Below are 21,066 nucleotides of genomic sequence, written 5' to 3'. Positions count from 1 at the left end.
ACTGACACTTTCTCAGTGATCAGGAGCAGGTGAGTTCAGGTGAATGAAGTTGATGACGTCGACATGACTGACAGGTTGGGTGAGTGACAGATGACTGAGGGACAGTGAGAACAGCAGAACTGAGACAATTATAATAAATAATGACCCAATAAGAAGAAAAGTCTGAAAAGTTAACATGGATTTAAGGACCTCAGAGTCTCAAAAAAATAAAAGAGTTGGGCTCCAGACAGGAATTCTTCACCTGTCAAAATTAATAATATCTCCCGCTACGAGAGTAAACCCGGATACCTCATTTACCTGACTAAGAAAGACATATAAAAAAAAAGAAATCACAAACAATAAATTCGGTTAATCAATATATATTCAATTGAATTATTCACTTAAGTTAACATCAAATCAAATAGGTACGATGGATAAACAGACAAAGAACAAATTTTGACCAAAATATCCAGTACTCCATGTAATCAAATTAATTTCCAAATAAGAACAATTAACCGTCCATTCACTAAACATATGAAAGAAAGTTCCATTAGGTGTTCATGCTCAAGTGTTAGTTTGTGTGTGTGTGTGTGTGGGGGGGGGGGTGTTGTGGTCCAATGAAAAGTAAAGTAAGGGAAATGTCTGTTCTTTTTTGGAGGGCCTTTAATCTCCAGGTGGAGGGAAGATGAGGGGGGAATTTTCCAGAGGCAAGAGACTCTGTGAAGCCAGGAGAGTTTCAAAAGGCAGACTTATCTTGTTAGTTTCATCCAGGACAGAGGGAATCACGTTCCAATCCCAGCAGGTAAGACGGGGTTGAACATCCACTTCAGGCTCCAGGGATCAGCTTCTTTTCCCCATGGTCCAGGACGTTGGGGCAATAAATCCAATCAATTCTTGGATCAACTTTCCCGAAACTAGTTCTGTTTTTTAGATCTCCTTCCCACCAGTGTTAATTTCGTTGACGAAAACTATGACGAAAAATATTCGTTAACGATCTTTTTTCCATGACGAAGACGTAACGAAAACGGATCTTTGAAAATAAAAACTATGACTAAATCTATTTTAACTTTCGTTGACAAGACGAGATGAGACGAAAATGTTGGTGGTTGACTAAGTCACAATAATTTTTTAAACATCATCGTATCAGGCCGTCATGAAGTATCAGGAGCGGGCGAGTGAGTGTGTGTGTCTGTGTGTGTGTGTGTGTGTGTGTGTGTGCGCCAGATAGCGCACCGGTACCGAGGCTCCGCCCCCCGCCCCGCTCACTCGCTCAGAGACACAAGATCAGAGCTCGTTCACATGAAGAAGCCACTCACTGACTGACTGGCTGCTTCTTAACTATGGAAACAGTGAAAACACAGAGTTTCTCTGGTCTCAGCTGCTCAGAGATCAGCGCAGCAGCTTATTGATCAGAGCAGAAGCTGCAGTAGGTTGTACCGAGCTTCAATATCTGTGTTCACCTCCAGCCCGACCTGCTCTCACTTTTTGTTTTCACATTTAAAACTAAATATATATTTTTAAGCTATTAGGCTGCAGCTAAATGTTTTTATTTATTTCAAAAGAAGAAAGGATTTAATGTGGCTATTAAATACGACTAAAACTAGACTAAAATGTAATTCGTTTTCATCGACTAAAACTAGACTAAAATGTAATTTGTTTTCGTCGACTAAAACTAGACTAAAACTAAGAAGGATAAAAATGACTAAATGTGACTAAAACTAATATGCATTTTCGTCAGAAGACTAAGACTAAGACTAAATCAAAAATAGCTGCCAAAATTAACACTGCTTCCCAGTTACTCTCACTTCACATGCTTCAACTCCATGCTGCCTCTGTTTGAGTTTTCCCTCTCCTCTTTCCTCACAGGCGTGTGAACTTTATTATCTCCCTCGCCCCTCCTTTTCCTGTTGAGGCCTAAAGGGCCATTCTGTCCTTTAGTTTTCTCCTATCTGCTACAAGTTGACAGTTTGGACTCTCCAGTCTAGAACACAGCAGCTTCACTTCTGAAACCTGCAGCCCGTTTACACTCAGAACCAGTTCTCTCAGATGTGAGTTGTCTGACTTCAGAGCTGAGAGCTCGACTTCTCAGTGAGTCTCTGAGAGTTCACAACGACTGAGTCTGTAATTAAAGAAAATATCAAATCTGTGAGAATTAAATCACAAAACACTACATTCATACAAAACGTGATCATTTGACCCTCACCCTGGTAAATTCCCTTTTTGTTAAAAACGCCTCAAGAGAATCTTTTCAAATATGGTACAAGCGTTCATTCAGACTAACAGAGGAACTCATTAGATTCAGGTGGTCAAATGGCAAAGGTCAAAGGTCACATAACATATTCATGGCCTCTTGAACATGATATCTCAAGTCTGTCTTTAAGGAATTTCTTCACATTTTGAGTAAAAGAGAAACTGATTCGATTTCAGAAGTAAAAGGTCAAAGGTTACAGTGACCTCATATTATTGTGAATGCAACATGTCAGGAATCTGGAGGGACTGACACTGCACTGGTTGGTGGTTGCATACAAACACAGGGTGGGAATTCCGTCTTTGTTTCTTGTGATGACTTCAGTCTGAGTCTGCTGAGGGTAGAAGGTAATAAGAACTATTTAATGGAGGAGCATTCGTTTTCATATAATTCAGAAAGTCACTCTGAGACGGAGAGATTGATAAGTGCTTCTCACATTATATAGGGCACACTCAGAGAGACAGATTGATAACAGTCACACATTATTCTGAAAGCGTGCTGGGAGAGAGGAAATGGTTTCTGAGAAATGAGAGAAAAAAATAGAGGCCAGGGATGGGATAAGCTTTTCTTTTGAATACTAACAATTAAAATGTGAAAATAGCACATAACATAACTGTCACTTAAGTAGTCACGAAAATGTACAGTGGGACATTGATTATTTGCTCATTTAAGGACTTGGGGGTCATGGGCCCTGAACAATTGTCTGCGTAAGCCTTGGGCTTGCTATAGTGGACAGAAAAACAGAGGCAGGGAGAGACAGCAATACAGGGAGTGTAGGGACGGTGCTAAGCAAGAGAGATCAAACAATGATACAAAAAGAAGCAGAATAGAGGGAAGAATAAGAAATGTATATGAAAAAACAAAGAAGGTCCTAAATAAAACATGAACATGGCCTGTTAACCGGATTTTCCCATTGCAAAGGAAACGGTAAACAGACAATAGGACGTGTTCGAGTAGCATGTGGCAGCTGAATACCCCTCACCTCACCCTCCCCTTCCAAACATGAAAGAGAACCTGTGGTAAACTTTAGTTTTAATAAAAACTCAAAGGGTGTTTAGTTTGTCCAGTTTGGGCTACTACAAGAAACATGGCGGCCTCCATAGAGAGGACCCCCCCCCACCCCATCTCCGATGTAGATACAAAGTATTTCAATATAAAGGGTAACACAAATTCAGTGAAGCTTCAAAGTGAAACTTACATTAACTACATCATGCTTTGGTCGGATTTGAACACTGATCGCTGACTCATCCTGTTGAACAGGACCATTATTAAACTTTTGTTCTTGCAAAACTACTAACAATTCCACCTAAGAAATTCTGCCCCTAACTGATAGTAAGCTACTGAACACAATCAATCTCTCATTATCAGCAGGATATGTACCACAGTCCTTTAAACTAGCTGTAATCACACCCATTCTCAAAAAATCCACCCTGGACCTGGAGGTTTTAGCCAACTACAGACTGATATCCAACCTCCACTTCCTGTCTAAAATCCTTGAGAAGGTTGAAGCCAATCAGCTGTGTGAGTTTCTCCAGGAAAGTAATGTATATGAAAACTTTCAGTCGGGGTTTATTGCAGGGTTGTCCAAATTACGGCTCACGTAGCCAAAAAAAAAAAAAAAAATACCAAAAATTTTTTAAACTAACATTTAGTAGCACTTAAATGGCACTTACTTATAGCACTTTGTAGTTTTTATTTATTTTCCAAGAAATTGTACTTTCTTGATTCTTGTTGTTCTGGGTTTGTACTCTCGGGCTTGACTTATTGTAAGTCGCTTTGGATAAAAGCGTCAGCTAAATGTGATGTAATGTAATTTAATGTAATGGACTATGGCCCACTGAATTGCACTTCTCAGTTTAGACACTAGGTGGCGCCCAAATCGCCCCTGACCTGCCAGCTGTCCCTCAGAACGCCTTTTTCCACTTGCATTATATCTTAAAAATCCGATATGTCTTTCTCAAAAATAAGCAGAAAAAATAGTCCACGCCTTTTGTTACATTGAGACTGGATTATTGTTATTCCTTATTATCAGGCTCCAGCAGTAAGTCTTTAAAGACTCTGCAGCTTGTCCAAAATGCTGCAGAACGTGTCCTGACTGAATCTCCTCCTCACCTTCAAGGCCCTTAATAATATGGCACCATTATACCTTAAAGAGCTGTTAGTACCCTATCAACCCACTAGAGCACTTCTCTCCCAGAATTCAGCCTTACTTGTTGTCCCTAAAGTCTCTAAAAGTAGAGGAGGAGCCAGAGCTCTCAGCCATCCAGCTCCTCTCCTATGGAATCATCTCACACTTTCAGTTCGGGAGGCAGACACCATCTGTACGTTTAAGAGTAGGCTTAAAACCTTCTTTTACGGTAAAAGCTTATAGTTAGAGCTGGTACAGGCTTGTCTAAGACCTGCTCTTAGTTATGCTGCTATATAGGTCTAGAATGTCGGGGGCACATGACACACAGAGCTTCTCTTTCCAGCTTCTCCTTCCTCTTCTCCATCCTTATCACATCGAAAAAATGAATACCTCATCAATACATGTTACTGAGTATGTTGTTATTGTTTATATCGCCAGAAGTGTCTTTCTGTTATTTTATTGTGAAAATGTTACGCGATTTTATTTTTAAACGGTTCCGATGGAGTTGCGGACTTGCTGTGATGACGAGGACTTCTCGTAGAAAAAGATTTATGTTTAGCGACCCTCCGAGGAAGCACAATTTCTTACGGTATTTCTAAGTTGTTCAAAGTTGTATTAAGATGTACGTGTTACAAGGACGGTTTGAATAAACGACCAGAACATCAGTCAAGTCTCGACCATCTTTCGGTGGATCTGTTACAGACTTGACTTCTTCCCCAGAGTCACTTTACCGTATTGTCCTCAGATCCAGGGCTGGGCTGTGGCCATATCGTGGATTATGATCTGTGGATCTTGTATCAGAGATTGTTATCGTATTGGCGGATTCTGCATTGTGTTGGAATCTGATGGTGGATCCTGATGGCAGTAGTTGACAATGACTGTAGACTATAGTGGCATCTGATCTTGATGTTGGATCCTGATCTTGGTGGCTGCTGACCATAGACTAGGATTACAACAAGACTGCTTAAAATATAGTATTTCTCCTCAGATACTCGAACATTACTGACAATAGTCCATCAATTCATTGACCTTCAGTTATGCTACAAAGTGTTTAATCTAATCAATGCTGCAAATACTCTTATCTTTCTGATCTTCTCCTTTACAGGTGGCATCTATTACACTTCTGTCCGTCCTGGGAGAGGAATCCCTCACATGTGGCTCTCTGAGGTTTCTATGTACTTTTTACCCTGTTAAAATGTTTTTTAGTAGTTTTTTTTTACTCTTGTTGATGGTTAATGACAGAGGATGTCACACTATGTTAAAGCCCTATGAGACAAATTGTAATTTGTGAATATGGGCTGTGCAAATAAAATTTGATTGATTGATTGATTTTTCATCGTGTGCCACTCATCTGAAGCCGGGTTATACTCTACAGGCAGTCACACTGAACAGCCCTAAATGAAAATGCAAGGAGCTGTGTTGGAGGTATTGTTTAGGGTACCAGTGAGGGATGAGATATCATCCAGGGATTCAAGTTAGAATATTTATCAGGGGAAATACACGTGGGACTTTACAGCCCTGGAAAGTTATGACAATTGTAATCATTTAATCCTTTATTGATTTTTTTTTTTTTATCTGGTTAATTTTCCTCCCAGATGAACAAAATGCAAATTTTTAATTAGCCTGGTGCATGTTGTTTTAAAAAATAGCGTCTTTATTATGTTTTGGTTCTTCTAATTCACACTGTCTCATTTAGATTACATACCAGCCAAAATGATAAACGGTGAATGGTCTGTAGTTATTTCAAGCATGTTTGGTCTTCATGACCTCTCATCAAGCGTTAAACACTACAGTTTTTCCATTTGCACATTCCCCAACACATTCATACAGTGCATCTATATGACGCTCTTTCTCCATCACACATTACTCACACACTGCCAGCACAGCCAGGGGCAGTTTAGTGTTCAGTATCTTGCCCAATGACACTTAACAAATAAAATGCCTATTTGTCGGGTCCGTCATTTTTCGCAGCCAAATTTGACAATCCATTGCTTGGACACTTTTAGACAAAATTTACTTCCCACTGAGTTTAAACTTGTCAATAAGAGGACACTTGATGTGTCAGCTCAGTCTTGACTGGGCTGTTACATTAAACTCCGTGGAATGTATAATAAGTGAGTCTTAGAATGACACACTCCTCCAATAAACTTTAATCCCCACCAGATACCTCAGAGAAAGGAGAGTAGGAAGGACAAAGAGAGGAACCCTAAAGATGAAACAGGCTGAATTTGGATGACTGTGAAAAGACAGAAGCCAAACACAAGGAAATACAAGCGAATGATGTAATGCCAGCTTCTGTCAAATGATTTCAATGTTATGAATGGAAAAGAAAGACTGAATGACAACCGGTGGAGAAAAATGACAAGAGGAAAGAAAGCACTGACAGTGGAGGACAAAGTAAAGCCGACTACAAAAATGTCAAACAATAGACTGGAGTGACTCACCATGTCAATCAATGTCAGCCTCCGTCTTTAGCAGGGACTCACTTGTCATTGTTTTCCAATGTAAGTCATCAATATATTTGAGTTTTGGTCATTGATGTATTTTAAGTTCTGGATACCAGACTAAAAATGCCACCCGTTCAGTGCGATTGGAGTTGCCCACCTGGCACATGGTCAGAAAGAATTTGAATATACAATGTTACATGTAATCCCATCATGCCTCTGGGCTCTGAGAACAAGCACATTAGTTCTATAACTTTACTTATAGTAAGCTAGCAAGTCATGGAGCTTGAAATAGTAAACGTATTTATACAAAATCCATCAGCAACCAACAATGAAGATCATTTTCTGTGAGTTGACATATTAAATGTTAAAATCATTGATATAATGTGAGGTTTTATTTATTTATATAGTTACAGGTAAAAGAGTCATCATTTGAAGCAGATTTGGGGCTAAAATCGTATTTGATTATCTACCATAAATCATTACTGGGCAAGATAATTTAATTTTCTTTCTTGAGAAATTTATCTTTAATGTGACATATAAGATATTGAAGAATATGGTACTTCAATTTTAAAGTTGTCTAGTGTTATTACTCAGTGTATTTTTCCCTGTTCTCCACAGATATATGCTTCATTCAGTCATGCATTGGGCTGATGATTGGTGGCTGTGGCTGAGGGGTAGAGTGGTCGTCCTCCAATCAGAAAGTCGGCAGCTGGAATCCCAGCCAATGCCGAAGATGCTGGGCAAGATGCTGAACCTGATTGGATCAATGATAGAATGCAGTAATTGGAGCCGGACACATAGAAGGCACAGATCGAGATGTAAAGACAATTTGTTGTCTGAAGAGCTGATGCTGCTGTCGATGTGCTGTAAACAACATCATGTGATCTCCAAAAAGTATAAAATAAATGTTACACCTGCCTCCTCCTGCCCCACCCCTCACCTTAATCCTGTGGAGTGTTTTTTTTTTTTTTTTATCACATCTGAGCAAAGAATCTCCAGCTGGGTTGTGCATGTGTGAAAGGCAACCTTCGGAGAAAGGTTTTCTCTGGATATTCTCTGCAGGGCGTGTTTAGAGTTAGTTTAGAAATTCTGCATGGTTTTGTGCGACTCTTTGAATGAATTATACATGTTGAGAGTAATTGAATTAATTGAATAAAATGATATGTCACGGCCTCTGCCTCCTAGTTTCTCTCTCTCTCTTTTCATGTGTGTGCAGGTGCGTCTCTTATTGCGGATGAGGGCCTGGTGCACTGGAGTTGGGGTCTTGATTAACCGCCCGCCCGCCCGCCCGCCTGCCTGCCTTCCTTCCTTCCTTAACATGTTATATATTATAACATCCAAATACAGGTTGGAAAACTGTGGCTGCTTTCAGACATGCACTAAACTCTGCAGTCCCTCCGTATTTTCTCCAGAGGAGTTGCACGTGTGAAGGCAAATGTCTGAGTGAAACACTCCAAACTCTCTGTGGACTTTCTCCGCTTGGCCTCCTCGCATAAAGACTGCAGAAATCCAGGAGAAATCTATGTGTGAACACGGCAGGTGATCCCAAGCTAGATTCACAGCGAGCAATTCGGGGGGTTGATGACGCTTTTATCGCGCAAAAACCATCTCCAAATGAAAAAACTGTGTCATACATATAAAACACACCGAAGTATAGAGTTTGTTGTGAGAAGAGCTGACAGTGGTGTCTGTGTGTTGTCAAGAAAAAGTCACTTGATCCAAGCTGTAGAGTTAATATGTTACTTCCTTCCTCTGTCTGCTGCACCCAGCAGCTCCACTTGTCGTCTGAATAATTTGGAGGATTTGATGCTGTGAACACATTTGTGCAGAGCAAAAGTGGGTGAACTCAGTAGCCGATTCATCGGATACACCTGCAGGTCATGTCTGAAAACAACTTTACTGTAGATGTGACCACTATACATCCATGTATCCAACAGATTAATGTTAGCTAGCATTAACTGGCTGTTTGTCTAACCAGTCAGTGCTTGCTAACATAACTTGTAACTAAACTGATTGGTATGTATAATTATTCAAGTTTTCGATTGATGTGTAATAAATGCACAGCTGCATCTCCTCAGTTTCACTATGCATTATACTCTTTTGCAATTGAGTGATTCATATGTACTTTTCAAAGCAACACAAAAGTAAGTGAAAAAAGGATTACTATAACAATGATAGAACAGCACAAAAGTAGTCTAATACCAATGTCAGTCTTAGAATTGATCAAATTCAAATGGAACTGATTCACACCCATATATTATAATACAAATACATAATATCCATTGAAAAAAAGTAAGAATAACTTTAAGGTAAAGTACACATTTCAGTTTCAAGTGACAGTTGCAATGTGAGAGTTTTCAGTGAGTTTTAGTGATATATCAAGGGACTTTTTATACAATTAACAGTCTTTACTAAGTCATTGTCAGTTTTATTTGAACAATTATATAATAGCGTCATCGAAAATAAAAATCATTTCTATGCACATTTGCAAGTTTTTTTTATTTATCAGGACAAGGCTGTTGAACAGAAAGTGAAGGCTGTGTGAACAAAGCTTCTGTTCTGATCATGTCTTTACTGAGCCTTTAACCTGGGGGAATTTTTCAAGATTGTATCTTGAAAAAATGTTCAGAAAATTTGAAAGGTTGTTTGCTACCTGTTCAACCAACATTTGTGTATTCGTCAGGAAATGAGGACATGTCATTTCGGGGTATAGCTTGTAATAACATTTTAAGGCATTTCTGTGATTACTAAAAAACAGAATTTTGTATGTAATAAATAATTATCAAATTTTTTTAGCATTTCTTAGTCGAATAATCAAGCATTCAATTCCATATTGAAAGGTATCATAAAATAAATATGCAAAATTATACAAGGAAGCAAATTTATGTAGTTTCATACATTTTCAACTTGTTGGTAAGAACAGACAGATGCAAGAATACAACTAACCAAGAATTAAACTGCATTTAATACATGATACACTCCATACAGAATAAATTTAACTATTATAAATTACATTTTATCGTTTTATCGCCGGTGTGGAAGGCGGGGACCGGGTACGGCAATTGGGGGCGCAACTCTGGACGTGTGTCGGGCCCTTTTTCGTGGATCACCTCAGCTACGGCGCCCGCTGGAGAAACCCTCCGTTCACGCGGGGGGCCCCCTCCGGCGGTGCGCCTCGGCTGGCGCCTAGCAGCTGACTTAGAACTGGTGCGGACCAGGGGAATCCGACTGTTTAATTAAAACAAAGCATCGCGAAGGCCCACGGTCGGTTTTGACGCGCCGTGATTTCTGCCCAGTGCTCTGAATGTCAAAGTGAAGAAATTCAATGAAGCGCGGGTAAACGGCTGGAGTAACTATTGGCACTCAAAACAGGTCAATCTGAGGAGGGCTGTTTTAGACAGGGTAAAAAGGTCTTGTTTTAAATGGTCCTTGTGGTATTTTGACCAAAATATGCTACAGACATTTCATTAAGACCCCAAGGAACCATATCAACTGTGGTAAAATGGGCATAATATGTCTCCGTTAAATAAAGTTAAGTTAAATCAAAGATTGTTTCATAAATCTGATTCAATTTGTGCTCATTAAAAGATAAGAGTAATGAAGGGCTGAAATAATTTAAAATAGTGCTTTTTAATATATTTAGAAACTGTATTACTAAATATATGTATTATATGTACTGTGTTAGGCCATAGAGTGTCATTTTGTGTCATTTTGGTTGGTGGTGTGCCCCAGGATTTTGTAAATGTAAAAAATGTGCCGCGGCTCAAAAAAGGTTGAAAATCACTGATTTAGATGAATCACCACAGCTCATTTAATTGTAATATTTTTATTCTGATGTGTACTGCATGTGTAAATAAAGGTTTCTTCTTTAATTGCCTAAACTCTTACAGCTGACATATTCCTATTGCGGTGCAGTCTGGCAGGACCGATGCTCAGACCCAATCACATGGTTCACAGGAGCTTGGGGTGTCTTGTTAATAAATCAGGATATGACTTGTTGGATTGAGAATGCCTTAGGTAGGAATGGAAGGGAACCAGATTGCTGCTGCACAAATAATTAGCTTCCCATTAACTGGCTTTATCTTGTTGACAGTGGTTTGTATGCATGCTTGTATTTCACTTTCCTTTAATTCCAGACTACTCAGAGCTTAGATAAGGAGGCCATTACCCAGACAGTGAGAATATAACTGGCTGTATTTTTATTCGGTGGAGGATTTTAGATGGGGTGGTTAAAGGGGGAATTATTACTTCTACCCTCCGTTTTAAACATGTAAATACTGTTACATGTTATTTAAACCTATCTTACTAAAAGATGGATTTTAGATGTTACCATGCATATGAACAATGACGACACCTGTAGTGGCAGGAAATATGTTCTTTCGCATTTATGTTCCTGACAGAGCCTGTCCTAATCAAGCATGGATTGTGTTTTGAAATTACCTAATACAACCTAATGTTGGATGGTCATGGATATGTTCAAGCGGGATGCTAGCTTTTGATAGACAACAACAGCAATAACAAGTAGCAAATAAATAAATCAAAAAGCAATAATCACGTAATAATATAACCAATATATAAGAAATCATTTATTTTAATAATATCTTGTTTATCTTCCTTTTCTTTCCTCCTTTTTTCCTCTCCCTTTTTTTGCTTCTTTTGTAATGTCCCTTTATATGTGTATTTAGGAGTATATCTAAATGTGGGTTGTAATGTAAATGGTCTTTATTTATACATCACTTTTCTAGTCTTGATGACAACTCAAAGCTTTTTAAAGCAGTTTTACCTTTATGCATTCACACACATATTTATACAGTCCATCTATGGGCAGCCCTTTTTCCATCGTGCATCACTCACACACTGCCGGGACAGCCATCAGGGGCAGTTTTGGTATATGTCAGCATACACACTGCACTGGCCCTCTGTTTAGAAAATGTGTTCAAATTATGGCTCTCAGCCCCCATCCACATGCCCCTATATCAGTGCTCCATTGAGATGATGACTATGGTGGATGTGATTAGTTTGCAAGCTTCGGAATGGGTAGCTTGGTAGTGGCTTTAGACTTCCCGGACCCCGCACGAATGGAGAGTGAGGGCAGTGCAGATTCCTCTGACTTATGGCCGGCGCAAGCTTCTGCAACTGCGTCGGCGGCTTTTCACGCAGCTTTGTCGCAGGACTCTTTGTCATTCATGCTTCCCCAAGCGTTGCGCCTCTTACAAAGCAATACCCCGCCAGTACACTAGGCGGAGTAATTTTTTTTGTCGAAGACGACCTTAGAGACTCGTTCTTTCTTCTTCGTCGATTGTTTATTTACATAGCCACTGCGGCTCCTCGTAGCCTTTTTCTGGCGGACAAATCCGCCAGTCAGTGACGTGTTATACAAGTGATCATACATTCGAGCAACCACCTCAACATTTAAACTGATAAGCACATATTGACTGATACTTTTCCTAAATTGGTATCAGTCTAAATTGGTATCAGTCTAAATTGACTGTGACGTCAATTCTGGTCGTAATCCCATTCGACGCACTCTAGCGTATAGTTTCTGACATAGAGGAACCACAACAAATCGCGGGAGTTGTTTTTTTCAGAGTTTTTGGGACGGTAGACATTCCAGATACCCAAATTAACATGTAGAGGGCACTACAAACGTGGAATTTTCAAAATATGTCCCCTTTAAGCGGTCACAGAAGACAAATTCAGGACACATTTTAACACCAGGTGTGAACAGACAAACTTAATGTCGTCCTCTTGTTATCGGATCTCTCCGAAGATCTTGAATTGCCCAAATTACGTTTCCTTTTATTCCTGCAGCAGATGATCACATCTTTGCCATCTTAAAGGAGTCTAATTAAAAACAATTTATCGCCCGCACTCTATTCAGCTCATTAATTCAGGATAGAAGCTGCAACTTCTGCAGCTAACCAAGGTATTTTCTCTTCTTCCCTAAAACAATTGGGAAAATGCTCTTTTTCTGCCTTCACTTCATAAATCCTTCCACATATAAACAATCCCACCCCTCTCTTATTGCATACACGGTCTTCGTGGCCTTGCATAGTAGGAAAGCCCCCAACATTTATTTTACTTTCGGTCCAGTGGACCTTAATCTCTATTTGTCAAGCACTTTAATTAGGGCCCGAGCACCGAATGGTGAGAGGCCCTATTGAAATTGTAGGCATTATTAGGGCCCGAGCACCGAAATCGGTGAGAGGACCTATTGAAATTGAAAAGATTATTATTAGGGCCCGAGCACCGAAATCGGTGAGAGGACCTATTGAAATTGAAAAGATTATTATTATTATTATTTTTCTTCGCTCAGTGAATTGGCTTTTTGAGGGCTTTAACGTGCTCAAAAAGTTTCTAAAGTGTACAGTAAATTAGAAATGTGCGCAAGTTTACGTATTCTGAAGTATTTGGGAACGGGTGTGTCAAAACCGCTCAATAGCGCCACCTACGGAAAAGCCCCTCATTTAGCATTCACCGATCATCAAAAAAAACAAAGACTATTGTGTATCATGACTAGATGCACAAAAAAGTCCATCAGTGCATTATGAATAACGCAACAGGAAGCCCGCCAGTTTGACTTTAGTGGCCATTTTGGTCATATTCGATATTTTTTCTTTTAAGTACTCCTCCTACAGCTTTCATCAAATCAACTTACAATTTAGACGATCGTCATCACAACAAAATGGAGATCTAAAGTTATTGAAGGATTAAGTTTTAGCAAAACCGTCTGACCGTGGTGTGGCCTCAAAGTTTGATTAAACGCCATCAAAACACAGGCTCCTGTATCTTGGACATATTTTGTCCAATCGAGTCCAAACTATACACATAAGACAAGAGTCGCGACCTGAAGACATCGGTACAGAAATCGTGACTTAAAATCACAGCGTCCCCTGGTGGCAACAGCAAATGTCTTGTTTTTCTATGTCTTACAGTTTGACTCACTTCTCGTAGGGCCTTCATCAAATCAACGTAAAAATTTGATGCATGTGTACAAAACAAGATGAAGATCTAAAGTTATCAAAATTTAAACTTTTCATCAATCTGTGTGACCGTGGTGAGGCTTATAAATTTGATAAACAAAATGAAAACACCATGTCTGTAGTTAATGGTCCAACACTGCTCTCTAGTGACTTAATATTGAATTACACCTGTAGTGCCAATATTAAGGCACCAGATGTCAGTGTAACACCATGGTTTGATCAAGACACAAAATGTAACTATTGAACTAGGGCTACGTTGTAGCACTAACGGGCCCGAGCACAGGCAATTTCTATTCTGTTGCGGTCGGTGAAGAGAGAACGTTCAATGACCAAGCGCTCGTCTCTGCGTTGCATGCGTTTGTGCACTGCGGCAAGGATTATTGCTTCACTTCCTGTAGCCAGCAGGAGGCTCTATGAACTAGAGGTAAGTAACCTTGAAACCATACAACCAAACCTATTGCTTTAACTAGCACCATATACTTACATGCCTCAAGGCTTTTTTAATATAAAATTGTTATAAAAGTTAGTTTATTTAACACGTCTAATGAACACATTGAAGCAAGTTAACTGCAGAGTCGTATGTTTGACTGTGACTTTGTTTTATTTTAATAAGTTAATATCAACAGCTACATGTGTAAGTTGCATGTGATAATAACTATTCTTCACCATTATTCTGATACAGGCTGATATATCCACCATTACTATTTTCACATCGTTAATTTAGTCTGTCATGGAGTTGTAGAGTCAATTAGACAGTATAGATAAGATTATAATGTCCACACATCAGTGTTGTAAACACTTCTCCAGTTAATTATATAATTATGTTTTCACACTGAGGGAAGTGGAGAGACTTGATGTGGACTGTTATCAACAGTTCTGTGGGAGATCATCACCTTGAATATTACAGATGAGGTAGAAAGACATTTTATCTGTGTACAATGTTGTATTTCTTTCTCACGTTTTATCAAAAGCGATTTAAAGTATGTGCATTTAACCATTAGTATACAAACCCAGACCCCAGTACATCGGTTCTATCTGAAATATGTGGTGCTTCATACACAACACAAAACATTCATAACAGTGCGCTTCTGCTCCTCATTAATGCAGCTCCTGATGTCCTCAGCAGCAACATGGTGGAGATTTGCAGCTTCATGCTGGTCAACTGGAAGACAACTGATTAAGATTAAAAGATTAAGATTAAGATCCATTTATTCGTCCCAAACAAATGCACAGACATGCAAAGGCACACTCATGCAGGTAGGGAAATTTAATCTCTGCTTTTTACCCATCTGGTGCAGGACACACAGAGCAGTGAGCGACCATGTACGGCGCTCACGGAGTAGATGTTGGGGGAGTGAGGTGCCTTGCTCAGGGGCACTAGAGAGGGTAGGGAGACTCTTGGATTTTTGGACAGATCAATCCAGGTTTGTCTTTTGTTGTCTCTCCGTGGAGTCGAACCGGAGACGAACCAGAGACCTTCTCTGCCCATAGTCCAAGTTTCTGCCCTCTACACATCACTCCATACGTTGCTCCCTTAACTACAGATGGCCTGCGAATGTCATGGAGTTTTACAGTGAATTAGACAGTTTAGATATGATTTTAATCTCCACACATCAGTGTTGTAAACAGTTCTCAAATTAATTATATAATTATGTTTTCACACTGAGGGAAGTGGAGAGACTTGATGTGGACTGTTATCAATAGCTCTGTGGGAGATTATCACCTTGAATATTACAGATGAGGTAGAAAGACATTTTATCTATTTTTACAATGTTGTATTTCTTTCAGTACTTTTATCAAAAGCGACTTAAAATATGTGCATTTAACCATTAGGATACAAACCCAGACCACAGTACAACGGTTCTATCTGAAATCTGTTGTGCTTCATACACAACTCAAAACATTCTTTAACAGTTCGTTTCTTCTCTTCATAGATGAGGAACTGCAGCACCTGACGTCGTCAGCAGCAACATGGTGGTCAACACGTGGACGACTGCATCATCATCAGAAGCTACACAACATTTCTAAATTCCTCCCTTAAATAAAGATGGCCTGCAACTGTTTGGTGGTGGCAGTCATTGCTAAGTGGCATGGATAAGAATTCATTTCTATCTTCATTATGGTTGGTTAAAATAATAAAAACTTATAACAACAATGTGTATCTTTTGCTTTCTGATTTGATACACTTTAGATAAGAACCCAGTGTTTAATATTTCTGCTTTGCCATAAGAGACAAAACATGGTCAATTGGTCATCACAGCTGTTTCCTTCAGGCTCGTCCGTCCCTAATAAAATGAGAGGAAACATAAAAATAATCAGATCATAATCATTTCATCTTAGGAAATAGGTAGTGTACATCATTTTCAAATTCTCTATGAACACTGTCTGTTCTAGTAAAGTTACAAGGCTATAATGTATTTATATTTAACAAAATAATTCAGGGAAGTCTGCCTGAGATTAACGATGTAAACACTAGTAGACACGGTTATTTTTCACTGTAACACGTGACAGGACATCAACACCGTGACTCTGAATAAAGAGCCTTAGGATACGTAGTGCTCCTTTGCACAGCTGCTCTTACAATGTGTAGCAAGTGCTAAATCTCCATTAGTATAATAGTAATGAAAATCACCCTTCACATAATTGAACATATATTTTCCATGTGAACCGCTTTAACACAGTTCAATTCCGGAGCAAAATATAACTTATACAGTATTTATTAGAGTTACATATGAACAAAGTGTGTATTCTTATTTTCGGTGGATATTCAACTATGTATTTGAATATGCTTTTGGATTAAAACGTGCACTACCATGACAATGAATGTTTAGTATGGAGCTATTTCAAATTAAAAGTATTGCATTATAATTTAACACATTATGTATTATGTGCAATACTTTGTAAGTAATGAAAACAGGTCTGTACCTGGAGTCAGTGTTCAGTCTGGTTGGATTCAAGTTGTGTCTCACGCTGGACATCCTAGAGGAACATTGAACACAAATACACAGATATGTTAAGTCATACATGTGCCATGTTATCTGCTTAACAGACTTTTACATGGTAATTATAAAATATTAATTCAAAGTTAATCAGATCATAATCATTTCAGCTTAGGAAATAGGTAGTGCATATTAGCCTACAATTCTGTATGACACTGTCTGTTCTAGTAAAGTTACAAGGCTATGATTTACTCATATTTAACAAAAGAATTCAGTGAAGTCTGTCTGAGATTAACGATTTAAATACTGAAGGTGGGAGACACGGTTACTTTTCACTGTAACACGTTACAACACTACTCTGAAGAAAGATCTTTAGGACACGTACTGCTCCTTTGAACAGCTGCTCTTGCAATGCAGATGTGACTTTAAACACTCAGGTTTCTCAGGTTTCAGTTAGCATCGCTAGCCCGCTAGCGAAACTAACTTACAAGCCGACACACAGTCTCCTGTCTCAGAGTCATCCGCATAAAGTAACGCTTATATCTGCTGGGTGGACCCGCTCATGTCGTTTCATGTCGGTGTTTGTCGGTAATAACCCCAATCGAGTCGAAGAACAGTTACTGCACCCATGCGAAGATATTGTTAGCTTGCTTGTTAGCGAGCTAGTTAGCCTCCGGCGCTAGCGAAAAAGAAGCCGACACACAGTCTCCTGTCTCAGATTCATCCTTATAAACGAACGCTTATCTCTGCTTGGTGGACCTGGGTTCATGGCGGTTGTTTCGGTAACAGCTGGCATTCGCATCGAACCCGTTGATATACACTGAGCTGGTATGTAGCTCTCGGATTAGCGTCCCTTAGCTATCACGGCTGATTCAAAGGCACCCTGCGAATCACATCGAAATAAAATACTTAACGTGACTTACCACAGAAACGGAGGCGCAGACATCGTTACCGTGACCGTCAGGAGAAGGAGCAGAACATCAAAGTGTGTAATTTACTGGGTATGTGGGTGTAAGCCATTTCATGAGGCGTTCACTTGTACCTGGTTAAAGCCGAACTCACAACACACAGCACAGCTTACACTGTGGCGTCACGTGAATTTCAAACATCTATATCGCTTAAACAAGGAAGTTAAAAACAAATTTACCCCCCTCAGAGTTGTCATGAAGGAAGAACTTAGCGATTGAGACTAAAACCAAAGTTTGAGCAATGCTGTAAAAGGTTTAATTCTCCTCTAAAGTTGGCCACCCTGTAAACACAGTCTGTTAATGCATAGATAACACAAACTATGGTCTGACACTGCCATCTAGTGACTAAATATTGCAGCACATCTGCCAGATATAGATGTTTTCATACCTCAAACTGGAAGCCACACCACGGTCACACAGTATTATGAAAAGTTGCAATTTCGTTAACTTTAGATCTTCATCTTGTTTTGAACACATGCATCAAATTTTTACGTTGATTTAATGAAGGCCCTACGAGTAGTGAATCAAACTGTAACACATAGAAAAACAAGACATTTGCTGTTGCCACCAGGGGACGCTGTGATTTTAAGTCACGATTTCTGTACCGATGTCTTCAGGTCGCGACTCTTGTCTTATGTGTATAGTTTGGACTCGATTGGACAAAATATGTCCAAGATACAGGAGCCCGTGTTTTGATGGCGTTTAATCAAACTTTGAGGCCACACCACGGTCAGACGGTTTTGCTAAAACTTAATCCTTCAATAACTTTAGATCTCCATTTTGTTGTGATGACGATCGTCTAAATTGTAAGTTGATTTGATGAAAGCTGTAGGAGGAGTACTTAAAACAAAAAATATTGAATATGACCAAAATGGCCACTAAAGTCAAACTGGCGGGCTTCCTGTTGCGTTATTCATAATGCACTGATGGACTTTTTTGTGCATCTAGTCATGATACACAATAGTCTTTGTTTTTTTTGAGGATCGGTGAATGCTAAATGAGGGGCTTTTCCGTAGGTGGCGCTATTGAGCGGTTTTGACACACCCGTTCCTAAATACTTCAGAATACGTAAACTTGCGCACATTTCTAATTTACTGTACACTTTAGAAACTTTTTGAGCACGTTAAAGCCCTCAAAAAGCCAATTCACTGAGCGAAGAAAAATAATAATAACTAGGGCTACGTTGTAGCACTAACGGGCCCGAGCACAGGCAATTTCAAGTCTGTTGCGGTCGGGGAAGAGAGAGCCAATCAAAAATGGCGGGCTTCCTGTTGCGTTTTTCATAATGCTTTCATCAACTGAAAATTTAGACGAGTGTCATCACAACAAGATGGAGATCTAAAGTTATCAAAGAAACAACTTTTCGTCACACTGTCTGACTGTGGCGGGGCGTCACATCAGCTCGCCATGACACACGAAAACGCTTTAACTTCCGTGTTCATGGGTCCATCTCCCTCAAACTACATGTGTGTATCATCAGCCCCCCTCCCTTGAAGATATTCAGATGGTTTTAAAGAATGGGCGTGGCAAAATGGCTCAACAGCGCCACCAACAGAGCTTCCCCTCATTTATGGAGAAACACCTCATTTAGAATTCACTGATCCTCACGAAATTGAAGACAGTTGTGTATCATCACCAGATGCACAAAAAACGCGCTCGGAGCAATTTGAAAAACGCAACAGGAACCCCGCCATTTTCGATTTGGACCATATTCCATGTTTTTTATTTTCAAGTACTTCTTGGAGAGCTTTCATCAGATCAACTGAAAATTTAGACGAGTGTCATCACAACAAGATGGAGATCTAAAGTTATTGAAAGATCAATTTTTCGCCACACCGTGTGACCGTGGCGAGGCGTCAAAATGTGACTAAACGCCATCAAAACACAAGCTTCTGTATCTTGGACATATTTGGTCCAATCGAGTTCAAACTACACATGTAAGACAAGAAGCGCGACCTGATGACATCAACAAAGACACCATGACTTAAAATCATAGCGCCACCTGCTGGCTACAGGAAGTGAAGCGTTTATCTTGCAGCAGTGCGCAAATGCATGCAACGCTGAGACGAGCGCTTGGTCATCGAACGTTCTCTCTTCCCCGACCGCAACAGACTTGAAATTGCCTGTGCTCGGGCCCGTTAGTGCTACAACGTAGCCCTAGTTATTAGGGCCCGAGCACCGAAAGGTGAGAGGCCCTATTGAAATTGTAAGGATTTTTATTATTATTATTATTTCCCTTCGGGGGGCTTTTTCAGGGTCTAGACATGCTCAAAAAGTTGTGAAACTTTGCAGGAAATTCAAGGTCTGCGGACAATTTAGTATTCTGGAGTAATTTGAATTGGGCGTGGCAAAATGGCTCAACAGCGCCCCCTGGAACCAGCCCCTAGGTTTCCACATAAGCGATTTTCCCCAAAATCTAGACACTGGTGTAACGTGACTAATCATAGAAAAAAGTCTATTGGAGCATTATGAAAAATGCAACAGGAAGCCCGCCATTTTGGATTTAGTGGCCATTTTGGCCAAATTCCACATTTTACTTTAATGTACTTGTCGTAGAGCTTTCATCAGATCAACTTAAAAATTAGACGGGTGTCATCACAACAAGATTGAGAAAAAAAAAGATCAACGGAATTTTTTTCCGTCACTTCGTGTGACCGTGGCGTGAAGTCAAAATTTGGTTCCACGCCATCAAAACACGTGCATCTGTATCTCGAACATACATGGTCCAATCAAGTCCAAACTAGACATGTAAGACAAGAGTCCCGGCCTGATGACATCTACACAGAAATAATGACTTAAAATCACAGCGCCCCCTGGTGGCACCAGGAAATGTCTTGTTTTTTGCTTGTCTTACACTTGGATGTATTCCTCCTCATCCACTGACCTCAACCATGTCAAACTGTACCAAATGGGTCTCAAGACATTGATAATGAAGGCATAAGATAACTGTGACTTTTCGTCAAACGCCATATTAATAGCGTGGCATCAAAGTTCATCACCTCGCCGTGAAACACGAAATTGCTTTAACTTCAGTGTTCATGGTTCTATCTCACTCAAACTACATGTGTGCAACAACATCCCCCCCCTGAAGATTTTCATATGGTTTTAAGGAATGGGCGTGGCAAAATAACTGACTAGCGCCCCCTAACGGGCAGCCCGGCACTACGCTTGGCCGACATGTACAAAAATCGATTTGGGAATGTGTCTTTTCATAACAAACAAATAAGTCTCTTGGATAGATATGCTAGACTAAACAGGAAGCCCGCCATTTTGGATTTAGTGGCCATTTTGGCCCTATTCAACATTTTTACTTTGATTTACTTGTCGTAGAGCTTTCATCAGATCAACTTCAAATTCAGATGACTGTCATCACA

At 39.8% G+C, this 21,066-nt stretch overlaps 1 long non-coding RNA gene across 1 annotated transcript; it reads right to left on the bottom strand.

Moving 5' to 3' along the window:
- Positions 1-14,744: 14,744 nt before the first annotated feature.
- LOC128458622 (uncharacterized) lies at positions 14,745-18,660 on the bottom strand. Its single transcript, XR_008342040.1, has 3 exons — positions 17,648-18,660; positions 16,711-16,764; positions 14,745-16,070 (listed from the first exon to the last, which is right to left on the bottom strand). It is a non-coding gene; the product is annotated as an uncharacterized LOC128458622 (long non-coding RNA).
- Between the last annotated feature and the right edge of the window lie 2,406 nt (positions 18,661-21,066).

The sequence above is a fragment of the Pleuronectes platessa genome, chromosome 16 (assembly GCF_947347685.1).
Source record: "Pleuronectes platessa chromosome 16, fPlePla1.1, whole genome shotgun sequence".
In the NCBI taxonomy this organism is placed as follows: Eukaryota; Metazoa; Chordata; class Actinopteri; order Pleuronectiformes; family Pleuronectidae; genus Pleuronectes; species Pleuronectes platessa.
The sequence above is the reverse complement of the archived record's forward strand: the minus strand, read 5'-3'. Positions and strand labels throughout refer to the sequence as shown.